The sequence below is a fragment of the Rhodnius prolixus genome, unplaced genomic scaffold, assembly GCF_049639745.1.
Source record: "Rhodnius prolixus isolate KJV_2025 unplaced genomic scaffold, Rpr scaffold_5, whole genome shotgun sequence".
Classification (NCBI taxonomy): Eukaryota; Metazoa; Arthropoda; class Insecta; order Hemiptera; family Reduviidae; genus Rhodnius; species Rhodnius prolixus.
This window is the reverse complement of record NW_027411624.1, coordinates 5,038,433-5,055,173: the sequence shown is the minus strand read 5'-3', so window position 1 is coordinate 5,055,173 and position 16,741 is coordinate 5,038,433. Positions and strand designations below refer to the sequence as shown.

The 16,741-nt window shown below is 35.6% G+C and overlaps 1 protein-coding gene across 2 annotated transcripts in view; it reads right to left on the bottom strand.

Annotated features, from left to right (window-relative positions):
- The window catches only part of LOC141457697 (uncharacterized), a 286,354-nt gene that overhangs the window by 117,606 nt on the left and 152,007 nt on the right, over positions 1–16,741 (bottom strand). The gene's annotated exons all lie outside the window — the stretch shown is intronic.

Below are 16,741 nucleotides of genomic sequence, written 5' to 3'. Positions count from 1 at the left end.
CTATTTCTTTGTGTTTGGCATTCGTTTGAATCGAGGAAGTCGAGTGATTTTCAAAAAATGGACGAAAAAGAATTTCGTGTGTTGATTAAACACTACTTTATGAAAGGCAAAACGCCTCAGGAGACTAAAGAGAAGCTTGATAAACATTATGGTGACTCTGCACCTTCGATTAGAACAGTTTATAAGTGGTTTCAAAATTTTCGGAGTGGCCATATTGGCACAAGTGACGCTGAACGTTCTGGACGCCCCTGTTGAGGTTACTACTCCAGAAATCATTGATCAAATCCATGATATGGTGATGGATGACAGAAGAGTGAAGGTGCGGGAGATTGCTAGTGCTGTGGGCATCTCGAATGAACGGGTACATAATATTTTGCATCAACATTTGGACATGACAAAGCTATCCGCAAGATGGGTGCCGCGATTGCTCACGCTTGACCAAAAACGAAATCGTGTGAAGTGTTACAAGGACGGTTTGCAGCTGTTCCAGAAGAATCCGCAGGACTTTAAGCGTCGTTTCATCACTGTGGATGAAACATGGATACATCACTACACTGCTGAGACCAAAGAACAATCTAAACAATGGGTTACCAAGGGGGGAATCTGCGCCAAAAAAGGCGGAAGACCGTTCCTTCGGCCGGAAAGATTATGGCGACTGTCTTTTGGGATTCGCAAGGAATAATCCTCATCGACTATCTGGAAAAGGGTAAAACTATTACAGGTGCATATTATTCATCGTTATTGGACCGTTTGAAAACCGAGCTGCAAGAAAAACGCCCACGATTGGCCCACAAAAAAGTTCTTTTCCATCACGACAACGCACCAACTCACACCTCAGCAGTTGTGGTCGCAAAATTAATGGAAATAGGGTTCCAACTCGTTTCACATCCCCCCTATTCTCCAGACTTGGCTCCCTCGGACTACTATTTGTTCCCCAATATGAAGAAATGGCTGGCGGGAAAAAAGATTTTATTCAAACGAGGAGGTGATTGCAGAAACGAATGGCTATTTTTCAGACTTGGACAAATCCTATTATTCGGAAGGGATCAACAAACTAGAGCAGCGTTGGACGAAGTGTATAAGCCTAAAAGGAGACTATGTTGAAAAATAAAAAAGGTTTACCCCAAAAAATTAAGTAGTTTTTATTTTTGCACGGACTTTTCAAACGACCCTCGTAAGAACTTGTTGTTCATTATTTTTAGTGACTGATTCATACTTTCAATAGGATGAAAAAATAACTGCCCGTTTCAGTCATGCTAAACTTCATTATGCCGAGAGCTTTCGAGCTAGGGACTAGGTCGTCTTAACTCAGATCATGGCTAGTTTACAAAGTAATATTTTTACATTATAGGGTTGGTATGTCTTCTGTCTTGTCTGTTCATGGAATGAGTGTGATCGGTCGTTGCGAAAACTCGGCAGAATAAATTTATCACGACTGAAATGGCAGTTATTTTTTCATCCTATTGATAACTATGTAAAAAATCTGCTTAAAGAGACTGGATTGTAATGAGTAAGCTCCTATCCAAGCGACATTAAACTTAATTGGTACTTACAGGTGGTAGTTGATTGCTTAAAAGAAATTAATTTAGAAGATTGGGCACAAATGTAATAATTCTAAAGTAGAACTTTGTAAATTAATTAATAATTTTGAAGAGAAAAATATGTACGCAATTTTTAATTGTTTAAAAAAAAACTAAGATCTTACACTTTACAAAGTTTATAAAGTGAACATGAACTCCTTTGTAACAGATACATTTGTATCTCTATACAAAGAAATTTCAAGAAATACAATCATATTTACGAAGTGGTACAATTTAGCATGATTGTACGTACTACCAAGTGGTACGCGAACCAAAAAAAAAAAAAAGGTTGGGAAACTTCAGATACTGCCATAATTTTTCCTTGTGACCGGTCAGGGGAAAGGGACGGTATCCTTGCGGGCGCCAGATAGCCGAAGCTATCAGAGACGATATCCCTAACCAGCCTCAAAAGAAAAATACCCTTAAGAGTGCCTCTGGCGGGATAGCTCACTGGTGAGAGGATGAAGGGTCCTGGAGACAATTCCCGGGGCGATAGGGAGTAAAATAAAATTCTCTCTTGTGCTTAATGAACCAACCGACAAAATACCTTTAATTAAGGAAAATAATCATACAAAAAGGAAAACTTATACTAGATACGAAATAATAATAAAAAGATAAAACTCACAGACGATAGATAACATAAGCAGGCACTGGCCAGGCCGAACGCACGTTAGAGAATGAATTTTTTTACTTTTATTTTGGAATCTTGGCTGTAAACAGCACCTGGTCTTGTAGTCCAAAGTGCAAATTTATATTATGTAGCAGCTCCTGCCTCCTACGACTATTTTTCGGTTACAGGCTGATCTAATAATACACGGTTTTAAAAAACTATAATGTCGGTGAGAATTGAATATGGATTAAATATAACGAGTTCGAACCTTGATGACGTAGTAGTAACAGGAAGTCGTGTGAGTAGTAACGCCAGTATTATTTTTTACATGATTACGTAGAAAAGGAAGTAACTTCTTCTGAATGATGAATGAACAATCAGGCGTAAGAAATCGTAGAACGGTATTAGTTGTAGGCGGAAGGAAGAATGGTATTGTCTTTAGGATCGAGGATTCCACCATCTGGTTAGTTTTACGCTGACACGGAGGAAACGTTGTTAACTTATACAAGACAAAGGTCCCCGCTGGTTAAAGTAATAAATTTCATCTTGTATTTTAGAGTGTATTGGTATTGGTAAATAAATCTGAAGAGAATTCGCACCTGGAGAAGGTTGGTTACACACAACAGCCTTAGTGATCTCGTTTTCTGTTCCTTGGCTCGTTGAATGTAACCTTCTTTCACTGTTACCGTTTCCTTTCTCTATCTCACGCTATCTCCATGTTTCGTAAACAAAAGTGTACAAATCGGTAGTGTGCATGTTTTTGGTGCGTATGAACGTAGTAAGGTAAAAAAAGGGATAAATGCATTTTGTATTGTATTGCATTATGGTAATACAAATAAATAAAAAGAAAAAGTAAGTAGTGTAAAACATTGAAGTTAGCGTTTGTTTGTCTGTCTCTATGCACAAAGTTTGTTTGTTTGTTCTTGCTGCTGTAACATGCAAAACAAAATGGTTACTTTGTGATTTTTTTTTTTTTTGCATTACATATCCATTTAAGACTCACAAATCTTGTTAGGACTACTTCATTTTGCCTATCAAGATCTGAAACAGACTTTTTCTTGCCCGATTTATGCCTTCCATGTCTTTTCTCTTTTTATCATTTTTGTTTTTTACGAAGCTCCCTATAGATACTTAGCCTTGATTCGGGAGATAAACGCCCAAAGAGGCGTACCAAAAAACTGCCGTAAATGAGAAGGAGAAGTTTAACAGTTCATTGAACTGGTCTTTATTCCTGCCAAAAACTGAAAGAAATAAGACACTCCTTGTATAAACTATGACTGGGAAAAGATCTGATTCCTCTTTTTGACGTGAATACGTCTTTAAATTCTAATCATATGGTGGCAATCCAAAATATCTGATGATAACAAAATCGAGGGATACAGTTTGGCATTATAGTTTCGAATCTATCGTCTATATCCAAAATTAAATTAGACCACTGGATAGCTAAAGGATCAAAGAATTCATTACGATAAGCGAGGACTGTGACGCATCGCGCGCGGTGGAGGGGGAAGCGTCGCCATTTTGAGATAATTTTGCTGCGTATCGAGATTTGCGATTAGTATAACTTTTGACTCGGAGAAGCTACGATGTTCGTTTAAGTTTTAATCGTTAGCTGTCGTCTCAATCTATCGATTGTGTATAAAACATTAGTGTAAAATAGTGACAGTTAATATAATAAGGTGTTAGAATAAAAAAATATTATCAACAATATATAATGTCGGCCTATACGCGTCGAAAAGCCAAAACCAAATACAGAGACCGTATACGGTTGGAAAGGGCTTCTCAAGAACAATCGAATGGTAAAAGTCGCAAAGCCGGTGGAGTCGCCATATATCGCAACATCAATAGCTTTCACTGATTGTAATAGAGTTAACATTGACATTTCGGAAATTTATTTGGAAATGAAAGACGCAGAAGCTGGTGATGTCTGTCTGGTAAACGAAAAAGGCCAATGGCATCTTCAAATTCGTACTCGGGTGTGTGTATATCCATCCGGGCACAGCTTTAGCAGAAATTAAACTCTTTATTTTACGATCGTTGTTAAAATATTCCACAATCATCTCTAAAATTATACCCGATTAAGAGCCTGATCTTGCTTCACCAATTATGATAGTTGGTGACTTTAATGTTGATGTCTCACAAAACCGCTCATTGCCCGGACTTCATGCTCAGCGAGTTCAATTTGTCTTATATTGAAACTTCTCCAACAACGTTAGGTAATACCTATATTGATTTAACGTTTACCAGAAATCTCGATGTATCTTGTATGCCATTTGGGTCGTACTTTTCGTATCACAGACCTATAATTAATAGTTATATTGTAACACAGTAAATATTTGTTTCCTTGATTTCATCCTAAATACATAAATAAAAATATTTTATATAAAAAATATAACCCGTTACGTAAACGTATTCATGTGCAACACACGGCCGTGTCCATGACACAGCCACAGTTTAATTTTTGTCCTGGTCGCCAGGGAACTCGACATTTCGTGTGGAATTTAAGCTCAACAGCTTTTTGACTACTACAAGTCAGCTCCTGGCCTGAAGAAATGAACAGCTTCCAAGTTGTTGAAGGAGTACGTGACTCGTCAATGAAGACTATAACCTCTGCTTTGATGGATCATGCTTCCAGCTTTTTTTTTAATTCACTTCTGTCCATCATGAAAATGTGTTAATCATCAAAAACTTTAGCTCTTTGAAGGTTGTTAATTGAATCCAGGTTGAATTGAGTTCTTTTCGTTTACAGTTTTGTACTCTTAATTTAAAAGTTTCTTTCAAGGCTGTCGCTTCTAATTTAAAAATGCATATATTATCTTAAATATTTTACAAACATCTTGAACGTGTTCTTTCTTTTTGGGTTGCACCAGAATACTGACTGTTTCCTTTTATAAAATTTCATTTAAATCAGGTTGATCGATTGGCCAGTCTGCTGTGTCAGAGTTTTTTTATAAGCTCATTGATGGCTAGATCCTCTCTTAACAACTAACTAGCAGCATCACCATCGGCCGCCAAATCTCTCGACAAAAATTAGTCAAGGTTTTTTTTTCCGGTGATTTCTCCGGTTAGATAGCGCTGACGACTTGTAAATATGCAGAACTCCTGCTGTGCTAACTCCTATTTTTCTTATAATCCTGTCTCAAAGACCAAGAAGAGACGGGTTTCTGTTATTTTCCACATTTCTTTTTTTTTTTTTGTCTCTTTTTATTCGCTGAAGCTCATTAGTTTGTTAACTGTTCTTTGAAGTCGTATTTAATAGCCATAGTATATAACTTTTTTGTTTCTTATATATCGTGTATATATATATATCACATCGTTATTTTTTATTTCTTTCTATTTTCCGCCATTTTACTTGTAATTATTGCCAGCAGGTTACAGCTTTTAATATTGAAAAATCTATTAGCTTTATAAAGACAAGAAAAATAAATATACCACTGATATCCCTCGTATTCAATCCTCATACTTTTCTTTGTACTTATGCCGATAGGCGGTAATCCTCTCCCTTCCAAAGACCCAAGACCCAATCCTTGCCTATTGCTTCCTTCAATCCCATGTAGCATTCCTTGAGCCTTGTCTAAAGAAATGGATGATTAAACTAAATGAAAACAAATAACTATAGATTCCGACTGGAAACCACATGCTAGACTTAAACGGAAAGAACGAAACAGACGATTTAAACTTTTCTTCAATGACTTTTCGACAAACGATCAAAACTCTCTAAACCAGGGGTCCGGCAACGTGCGGCCCTTCTAACATTTTCCTGCGGCCCGCGACACAAAACGGCAAATAATAAAAATTTAAATCATAAAATATGTCAAAATTTGATGTTATTCAAAATTTGGTAATTTTCGCTGGTACAATTTACTGTCTCAGCGTTACAATTAGTATCACGTGACTTTTAGTACCCCACTTTGACACCAGTGTGAAAGCGTGTTCTCGCCGTCGAAGCTATAGATTTTCGCTTCTTCTCTAGTTATTTATTTTATGGTGCAACAGTTGATGTATAATTGTGAATGCAATCGAATTATTTCTATTTCGTCCGGCTTTTAACAGAAAAAATGATGAAGGAAGATATGAAGCAATTTCATAGAAGTCACTAAAGCCGTTTGTATGTTGATTTGTTAATAAAATTGCATTATAATAAATTAATAATCTGTTTTATAAACAAATAAAAACAATTAATAAGTAAGAACCCAAAATAAATACAAATTAATGTATTAAAAAAAGAAATATATATATACTGCGGCCCTCGGTAATAAACCAATAACCTTTTGCGGCCCTCGGTAATAAACCAATACCCTTATGTGACCCTTTATAGAAAAAGGTTGCCCACCCCTGCACTAAACTAAACAACAATCGACTAATCTACAACTGATGATACTCAAAACCTTTCTGAGACAATACGGAATGGAACTTTTTGAGGCACAGCCAAAGGCTTGCTATATCTACAGCATCCCAACTCTTTCAAATCACAAAAACTCTCCTTATTTTGTTTCTAACTCTACCTTGTGTCGAGATCAGCTTGTTTACCTGCTGCAAGAGCTCGCTATGCCATTTTCCTCACATCCTAAACCCTACAACTTATTGCATTGCTAGGAAAGCCTCCAAGATGATTCCAAGAGCTTTAAGCAAAAATGATTAGTTAGAACTTAAAAAAAAAAAAGAAACTATCATAAAATAGAGTAGCTTGAATTGCACACCAGACTATCTTGGTACAGCTTCACAATAAATCTTGCCAACATTGCTGCACTGCACAACAACAAAAGAAATGCATAAAGGAGCACACAAAAAAAGAGTAATAACATTGCACATCTTTATGCATAATGCATTACAAAAAACAAAACACCAATAACAATTCTTTGCAAAGCATAATGCAGCTAGAAAAAAAAAAACAGTACACAGTTGGTCCAGTAAAGGTAGCATAGATTGGATGCTGTGATCTGACCTGCCCAAGCCGGGGGCTCTGTCTTCACAGCCTTCTTCGTGTACCAAACGATATTGTTAGTGGATCGCCTCAGGGTTTCAGGTTTTATTATTATTATTTCTCTCTCACTCTCTCTCTCTCTCTCCCCCTCCCTCCTTTTATGACTTCTTCCTCGTCAATTTTACGCAATTTTTTGTTTTTGTTTCTCTCTATCATCCATCCATGTTTTGTGTGCACGTACGTATACATGTATACATAAAATAATTTTTTTTATTTTTGTAATTTATCTCAAGTTGGCCGTGTTTTGTAGTCGTCAGCTGATTTATATTTTTGTAAATTTCGTAATCACATGTATTATGGCTTGAAATGTCGTGTTAAATATAGCTCTAGTTTTATTTTTTATTTATTATTATTTTTTAAATATTGTTTATAGCGTTGCTATTTTTGGCTGTGATCTTTAAGTATGCTATTTTTAGAATCTTTTTTTTTTTTTTTTGTACATTTATTTTGTCTGAGAGTTTATTTTGTGTTTTCACAGAGGGGAAAAAATACGAAAAAGTAGTTTTCAGAAGTTGGTATCAATAGTTTGGTGAAGTTGGTCAATATATTAGTTACCTCGTTTTAGTTTTCTAACATTTGGGCAGAGGTGGGTGAATAAACCCGCTTTTATAGATCGATTAAGCCAGTGCACTAAATACTGAGCTACTCTAAAGCCTTATTCGGGTACTAAGGGCGATTAGTGTTCCTCTAAAGCAGTGGTTCCCAAAGTGGTCCCTACGGACCCCCAGGGGTCCCCGGTATCATTCAGGGGGTCCGTGGAAAATTAAAATTTATTTGGGGGTCCCTGAACAACGTCATGGGGTCCGCGCAAGGTTCAATATAAAATAATAAAACTGTGATCCATTTTTATTATTATGGAAATTAGAAACTAACCAGGTGACCAATTAAATTTAATCAAAACTAAAAGCGTAAAATCTGCGTTGGTTGCAAAACGTTTTCTGTAAATACAAAACTTGGGAAGAGGAGAACGTTCTCAGTTTCTTGAATCTCTCAAATAGAGATGAAGATTTTTCTTGCTTACTGTCGAACACTTAACTGCTCTTCATGCAGACCTGAACCAAAGATTACTCGTGGGGATTTGCGGTAGCTACTTATAAACATTGAGCCGGATATATAAGTACACTCATAACATCTCATCACGTTCATCCAGATTATTAATTTTTTTTTAATTTTTTCTTAAACAAAAGTTATAATTTCAATAAATACTTCTTCAACAAAATGCTTTTTTAAATTTGTAATTTTTAGACTATGCATTTATGTAGCTTTTTCACTTGGGGGTCCGTGGGCAAGTTTTGACTATAAAAAGGGGTCCATGGGCAAGTTTTGACTATAAAAAGGGGTCCATGGGTCAAAAAAGTTTGGGAACCACTGCTCTAAAGCTTTGCAGCTTAAGAGGCTTATCGTAATATCCTTCTAAATGTCTAGAACAGTGATTCTCAACCACTTTTGTGGGCCGCAAAAGTTTTGAAGTGTGCCGCCAAATTTTCAGAAATGCATACGAAATAATAATTATACTCGTATATTAAATGTAAGAAGACGATATGAGAGTAGCATTAACATTTATACGACCCAAATATAAACTGTAATTATCAAAAAACATCAAGCTTAAATTTCTCATTAAAAGTATTCTTATTATTAACTTGTAATTAATCCCTTAACATACACTGTTGTTTTTGTAGTACATATTATTTTATTTTATATTGAAAATAAACATAAACTAGTTTTTACACAGTGTATTATGGATAAAGTAAAGTAAAGTAATCGCCTATTTTTTCAGGCGGGGCTTAACGTCCAACTACCAATTAGGTGTTGTGGACGGAGGCGACTAGCAAGCATACTTTACTATAAATCCCTCATATTAACCATTAAATAAAATGCAAGGCCCAAGACCGAAAATCGAACCTAATACTACCACAATAGGTCTCGCCTCTAACCGCTCGCCTACCGTGGCGCCCTATTATAGATAAGCAAAATACTTTTAAACTTATCTTATTGCTAGTGTACCGCTAAATTTTTAAATTGTTAAACCACTACACTTTACTTGGTCCAGGGTTTTAAGATGTCTTCACGTCATGATCTCCTCTGTTCTCAGCTTGTCCTCTTATACCACAATCTAGCGATTGTAGACATTGAGGCTGTTACCTACTCGTCCTATCACAGTTTGCTTAGGTCACTTCAGAGGCTAGTCCAACTCCTCCTAGGGCTAGGCTAGTCCAACTCCTCCTAGGGCTAGGCTTATCCAAAAATTTTTCAAGTATTACCCCCCTCAGTTCTGTAAGTAGCAGAGTTGAGCAACGCGCACATTAAAAGAGTATCAAAGACGTTTTCTGTTCATCTGTCGAAGTCTCTGTAAGGGATGGACTCTTGGCAAGATATTTTATTGTAAAGTATCCGCCTACGACCGTCTGACACCTAATTTTGGTAGTTCAGCTTGGCTGGTAAAAAATAAGCGTGACTTTTACTTTTTATTATTCAGCACCGCTAATCTAAACATATTTTCAGAAACTTTGGCCCCAAGTTGGGTAAAAAAAAGCAACAACAAAAAAAATGTGAGGGCAATTATTGATCTAAATATTAGGTTCATCAGCTGGAATGGGTTTCGAAAACAAAAATAAACAATCTCTAACAACATTTTAGGAAAATCGCAACAAATGTTTGTTACGCCATTTTGCTCAACCAAACACGACTTGTGCAACAAGTTAAGAATGCTCTTTTGGCCGGATGTGGAGCGTAGGAAGCGTGTACGTCTGATTGAGTAGCCGGAAGCTATAGTCTAGATCGATAGTATAGTTGTTTGGTACGAAGGAGGCAAATACAGATTTCAAAAAATGATTATTTATTATGCATGCATTATTCAGAGAGCCTGAATGGGGGGTGGGTGGGTGGAGGTGGAAAGATAGGAGGCGAAGGCAGCAAAAGCACATCATCAACATCGCACCGCTAACTGCCCCACCCCGGGGTGGCGGGCGAGGAAGGGACCCTCTGCTCTCACAAAACCAACCATAACAGCCTCAGGGATTTTTCTAACTGAAACTTTGGTTCGCTACAGGAATACTGCACACAGCAATATCATCATTTTCAAAAAACTCCAGCCTGCCCTGTACACTTCTCTTTTTTTCGCTCGTCTGGGTGCTAGAGAGAGAGAGAGACAGAGACAGAGAATTACCCATAAATCAATAGCATATAGTTATCACATGACATGTGTTAGAGGCACCCAATCCTGCTTTGGCCAGCTTCGTTATCCTCCTCTCCAGGGATCTGGAAGAAGCGGCTAGTTAGCGGCGAGTACAATACTGGTACCCACGTAATCCCGTAGATACTCCTGGTCCGGTGTACCGCAAGATATTAGTGGGCGGTTTTCTTTAAACATTTTATCATTCTTTTTATTATTATTTATTATTTATTATTATTATTATTGTACTTTATTTTTTATTTTGTTCGTGCACATAGTATTTTTTTTAAGTGGCACAGTGATGAGCTCTAGCGGTTGTGGTTGTCGGCTTACTCTCAATAAAAACCGCAAATACATTACCCTTATACCCATTTTCGAATCCATCTCAGTTATTTATTGCATTCATAGATGGTGTTGCGCCTCTGGCTGACATGATTATAAATTCTAAAATAATAAATTTAAAACTTAATAAATCTGGTGAAGGATCGTAATATCGTTCCTTTTTTTTTTCTAAGTTCTAATTTCTTCGAGCTCAACATTTCAAGAAAAATATATTCAACATTAGAATTTACGATAATCTGAGGTACTAATACCCAAAAATTAACTTCTTCCAAAGAACCACATCTTAATTCTTCCTCAGAAGAATGTTTGTAGATCAGAGGTGTTTGTAACAGGAGGTACAGGTTTAGAGAAACTTCTAGGATCTATTTCCGTTTTGAAAATCTTGTACGTAAAGCTTCAGATGACTTCCTTTTTCTTCTACTATTCCCTTAATCCTAACATTACACATTTCCTGTAAAATATGAACATATGAGTTATACTAAAATTCTTATTGCTGTTCATTACGTATTTTTGGTGACTGATTCGTCATTGGCGTAAAAACTGTTTGGAAATATGGTTAGATCAGAATTGTTGGATAATATATTTTGGTTGATTGTATTCATGATTTGTTTTTGGGTACTTAAACTGATCAATCAGTTTGCTGAAAAGATAATGACATCATTTACTTTCCCTATAGGGTTCTGTACGTTTCCATTACCTAGAACCCTTAAACAATTACTAAGTTTCTTTAACGTTATATTTCATTATTTTTACTAACATGTTTTTGCAATTATTGTTCATTATTTTTGGAGACTGATTCATAGTTTCAATAGGATGAAAAAATAATTGCCAGTTTCAGTCGTGATGCATTTATTCTGCCGAGATTTCGACCTAGGGACTAGGTCATCTTCAGGGCTAGTTTCTAAAGTAATATTTTACATTATTGGGGTTGGTGTGTCTTCTATCACTCTCTGAGACTTAGAGTCCATGAACGGACAAAAGATGGAAGACACACCAACCCTATTACTTTGTAAACTAGCCCTGAAGATGACCTAGTCCCTAGATCGAAAGCTCGGCAGAATAAATGCTATCACGACTGAAATGGCAAATTATTTTTTCATCCCACTTAAACTCTTATCACTTTTAGTGGCAAGTCTAACAGCTACCGCTCCCTCTCACTCTCTCTCTCTCTCTTAGAAAAGCCCTTAATTCAAATTTTCCGGGGAAAAATGTTTTTCCAGTAAATGTTTGTAGTTTTATATGTTTGTAATCACTGTACGAGGTATGTTCAAAAAATAAGGTGAATTTTCAAATTTCGCGGGCTACGTACATTCGAATTTCGATTGTCTTTTTTTTTTATGTTGGTACACTTGTCTCGAACATATTTTCAAAGTTGTAGCTATATAGCATGTTTAGTTTGTATGTTAGAGGCATAAATAAGACAAGTGTTTTGCGAGTTCGGCGATTTTCTTCTGTCGAAAAAAATGGATCAACGAATTTGCATCAAATTTTGTGTAAAAAATGGAATTAAGTGTTAAAAAACACTTGAAATGTTGAGAGTGGCGTACGGTGAGAGTACTCTGTGTCAAAAAAATGTTTACAAGTGGTACAAGCTTTTCACAGAAGGTCGAGAAGATGTGAATGACGACGCTCGCCCTGGACGCCCCAGCACATCAACAACCGATGAAAATGTTGAGAAGAATCGTCGAATCACAATTAGAGAAGTTGCTGAGGTTGTCGGCATATCGGTTGGCACATGTCCTGCAATTTTTTTCGGAAATTTTGGGCATGAAGCGTGTAGTAGCGAAGTTCGTTCCAAAATTGCTGAATTTTGATCAAAAAAACCGTCGCATGAGCATCGCTCAGGAATTGTTGAATGACATTATCATGTCTCAGTCACCGTATTCACCAGATTTGGCGCCCTGCGACTTTTTCCTGTTCCCATGATTGAAGAGACCCATGAAAGGACGGAGATTTGCGACGATTGAGGAGATAAAAACCGAATCGCTGAGAGAGCTCAAGGACATACCAAAAAGTGCATATCAGAACTGTTCCGAGGATTGGAAAAAATGCTGGCACATATGTATTATATCTGAGGGGGACTACTTTGAAGGAGACAAAATAAAAATCGATGAATAAATAAATATTTTTTAAGAAAAATGAAAATTCACCTTATTTTTTGAACACACCTCGTACTAAGTTTAATGGAAATCGTAGATACCGTTTGCGAATAAATCATAAAAATGCGGAAAATTCTATTCCTAGTAAATTTGATCAACCGGATTTGTATCACATTTGGAAATTCAGTCTCCATATTTGCTGGGGCGTACAGAGGTATCAACTTCCTGCAAAGGAATGAATCTATACAGGGTGAACCAGTAAGTATTGTCCATAGGCCAACTGTGTGTAATACATCTAGAGTGGACTTCAATGACGTTTTGGCCAACTTCATATTTTCCACTGTTCTTGAGTGACGTCACTTTTCTAAAAACTACTTTTTTTTGCAATAAAAATGTTAATACTCAGAAAGTTTCAGTCCGAATTCGATTCTGATGACACGGTTAAGAAAGGCAGTTAAATTTTCTAAAAATTGATACCATATTGAAGCATAAATTATTCTCCAAACAGCCTCAATCTTCCCTCGGATGTTGGGAAAATAAAAGTAATCGAAATTTTTGAAGAAAACTCATTAGGCCCTTACGTGATCACTATCGGACCTAGGTGCTGGCACTTTTCATAAAAATTTCGTTTGCCTAATGGGCTTTCTAACGGTATATCATTTTCCAGGATTCCTTTTATCTTCTTATGAGAAATTACGTTTGTTTTTTTGCAAGAAAACGTGTTGACGAGCACTCAAGAGTGTTAGTTATCAAGTTGTTTAATTGAAAACTCTTTTAGATGGACCAGTAGTTAATTTTAAAATTAAATTGACGTCACTCAAGAACAGTGGAAAATGTGAAGTTGGCCAATACGTCATTGAACCTACTAGTTGACTACTAGTCCGTCTAAAAGAGTATTTAATGAATTAAACAACTGGAATTAAACTAACACTGTTGTGGTGCTCGTGAACACGTTTTAACTTGCAAAAACAAACGTAGTTTCTCGTACGAAGATAAAAAGGAATCCTGGAAAATGATAAACCGCGTTAGAAAGCCAATTAGGCAAACGAAATTTTTTATGAAAAGTGCCAGCACCTAGGTCCGATAATGATCACATTCTAGCTGCAGGTTTTTCCTCCTTTTTCCCTGCATTCCAATCCTCCTCACCTAACTTTCCTCTTACTTCACTTAGAAATGTAATATACATTTATACTTCTTTAATATTTATTCTAGGTATGTATCTATTATAATAAATATTTATTCTATTCTAATGATCACATAAGGGCCTAATGAGTTTTCTTCAAAAATTTCCGATTACTTTTATTTTTCCCAGTATCCAGGAGGAAGATTGTGGCTGTTTGGAGAATAATTTATGCTTCGAAATGGTGTCAATTTTTAGAAAATTTATCTGTCTATTTCTAACCGTGTCATCAGAATCGAATTCGGACTAAAACTTTCTGAGTAATAACATTTTTATTGCACAAAAGTATAGTTTTTAGAGAAAAAATATTAAGTGACGTCACTCAATGAAGTTGGCCAATACGTCATTGAACTCCACTTTAGGTGTATTACACATTGTCTGCCTGTGGACAATACTTACTGGTTCACCCTTATACTAGTATAATTGACGTATAACATTAAAAAAGTAGATTTTTCTTGAACAATAAATAATACATTTACAAATTTCCTTATTATTTTAATACGAATGCCATTAAAATAACCGCTTATTTATTTATAACCTACAAAAAAGACAAACATCTGTTTATTGAAAGATAGGTTATAATAAAGAAAAAACTAAATGGGAAAACTAAGACTGTCAACAAGTGTGATATATTACGTATTGCCTACTTTTTATAGTTAGATATAAATAGTTATAGTTTTTTTTTGTGAAACAACGATTTTAGAATTAATGTGTTTCTTTCTTTTACAGTATTATTCCAAACTGATTTCAATATTCCATTTTGTTTTTGGTGCATGAGAAGGTAATAATGGAGAAGGTTATGTGTCAGTGTGTTGTTTATGTTGTGTAGGACCGTAAAAACCAGTGTTTTGTGTGTGTGTGTGTGTATTTGTATTAGTGATCTGGTGGATGGGTCAAAGGTTACCAAACTTGGGTGTGGTTTTCTACAGGATATACAGAACGATCGTTGTGTACAACTGTTTGGTTACGTGTGTACTGAAACTAGTTGAAGAATTACTTACGTATTACATTAAAGGATATTTGCGTAATAAGCCTTATTATTTTTTATTTTTTTTTCCTTAAGGATTATTTATCTTTTTTCTTGATTCCTTATCCAGGACATCTTTATAAAAATTGTACTTCTTTTTTTGATTTAACTTTGAAAGAAAGATGAACATTTTTTTTTTCTTTTTAGTCAACCATTGCGACCTTTATATTAATCTAGTTATTTAAAACAGATTACCTTTTTTATAAACAGTATGACTCAGTTCGTTCAGGGGCCCCTCCATAATTGGTACCAGAAATTTATTTATCACTTTAAACCAAAGGCCAAACTGTTATTAATACTGACTTATTTCAAAACATTGAACTAGACGCGTTTATTAATTCATTTTGAAAACAAGAAGCATGAATTTCTTTTTGAAATGTAATTCTTAAATGTTTCCTCCCCCCACCCCCAAAAGGGATTTTTTGGGCTAAATATTAATTGAAAACCTTAAAAATTACTTATTCAGATAAAATGTTTAAGGAAGAAAAGCGATATAATTTTTATAGATAACGGTTTTTGGGGCATATTGAGCTGTGATCAATAAATTCACAAATGTCTTCATACCAACGTTTCGGTAAATATATTACCTTCTTCAGGGTGCTGTAAAATTCGTTTTTCTGCAACCATGTAGGAATGTTCTCATTACTCAATTAAAATCAGCTGTGTATGCCTAACTTTACCTCACTAGTGGGGGAAAATTCCCATTAGTGTCACTTTCCTCACTGGTGAGTGGAAAAACTTTATTGTGCTTCCTTGATATAAGAAGTTTTGTTATTAAATATTTTCTGTAAAACTTTAATAAGCTTATTTAACGTAACTAAATAATTAAAAAACGAATATTAAAAAAATAAAATAAAAATTGAAAGGAATATAGAAATAAAAATAATACTTTAATAAATAATTAGATATTTTTAATTATAACAGTTAAAAAGGTTATAGTGTTACCTTATAGAAATTTAAAATGGATTCTAGTGATTCCTGTTTAGTTTTTTTTTTTTTTAAGTTAATAACCCTAATGGTTGCAGAAAAAATATAATATTTAACTCGAGTGTAAAGTATTTTCCTCACACTCGACAATTTACACTTGCACTCGCCTCGCTTCGCTCGCTCGTGCGTGCAAACCCTGCCTCGTGTGAGGAAAAGTACTACTTTCCACACTTGTTAAATAAATAACTATTAACATTAAACTCAACAAATTTTACAATACCCTGAAGAAGGTAATATATTTACCGAAACGTTGGTATGAAGAAACAAAAATTTTGTACGTGAATTTATTGACAGCACCTCAATATTCCCCAAAATCATCAATTAACAACGGTCGAAAACCAAAACTACCATTTATAGATAGGCCCCCATTATTTTCATTTATTTATTTATTTTTTTAATGATTTAAGGCGCGTCAACATCTAACGTTATTGGCGCCCGGAGCTTTTTTTCAGTGCACTGCCGGCCTTCGGACAATGTTCTCTCTTAATAAAGACAACAATGTCCATCACCGGACAGTGAGCTGTAAGAAGCTCCTAGGAGGAGAAAATCGAAGGGTCAGCAGCTGGATTCGAACCCGAGACCTCCGCGTGGGAGTCCAGTACGCTAACCGCATAGCTAATCCCTTCCCTTCCCCATTATTATTACAAGAATCTGATTGGTACACTATTTTAAAAATATTCCTACAAATTAATTACATTTTTCAGTTAATGACACTATATCTGTCACGTCTTTAATACACCTTATACAATTGCTCCTAAAT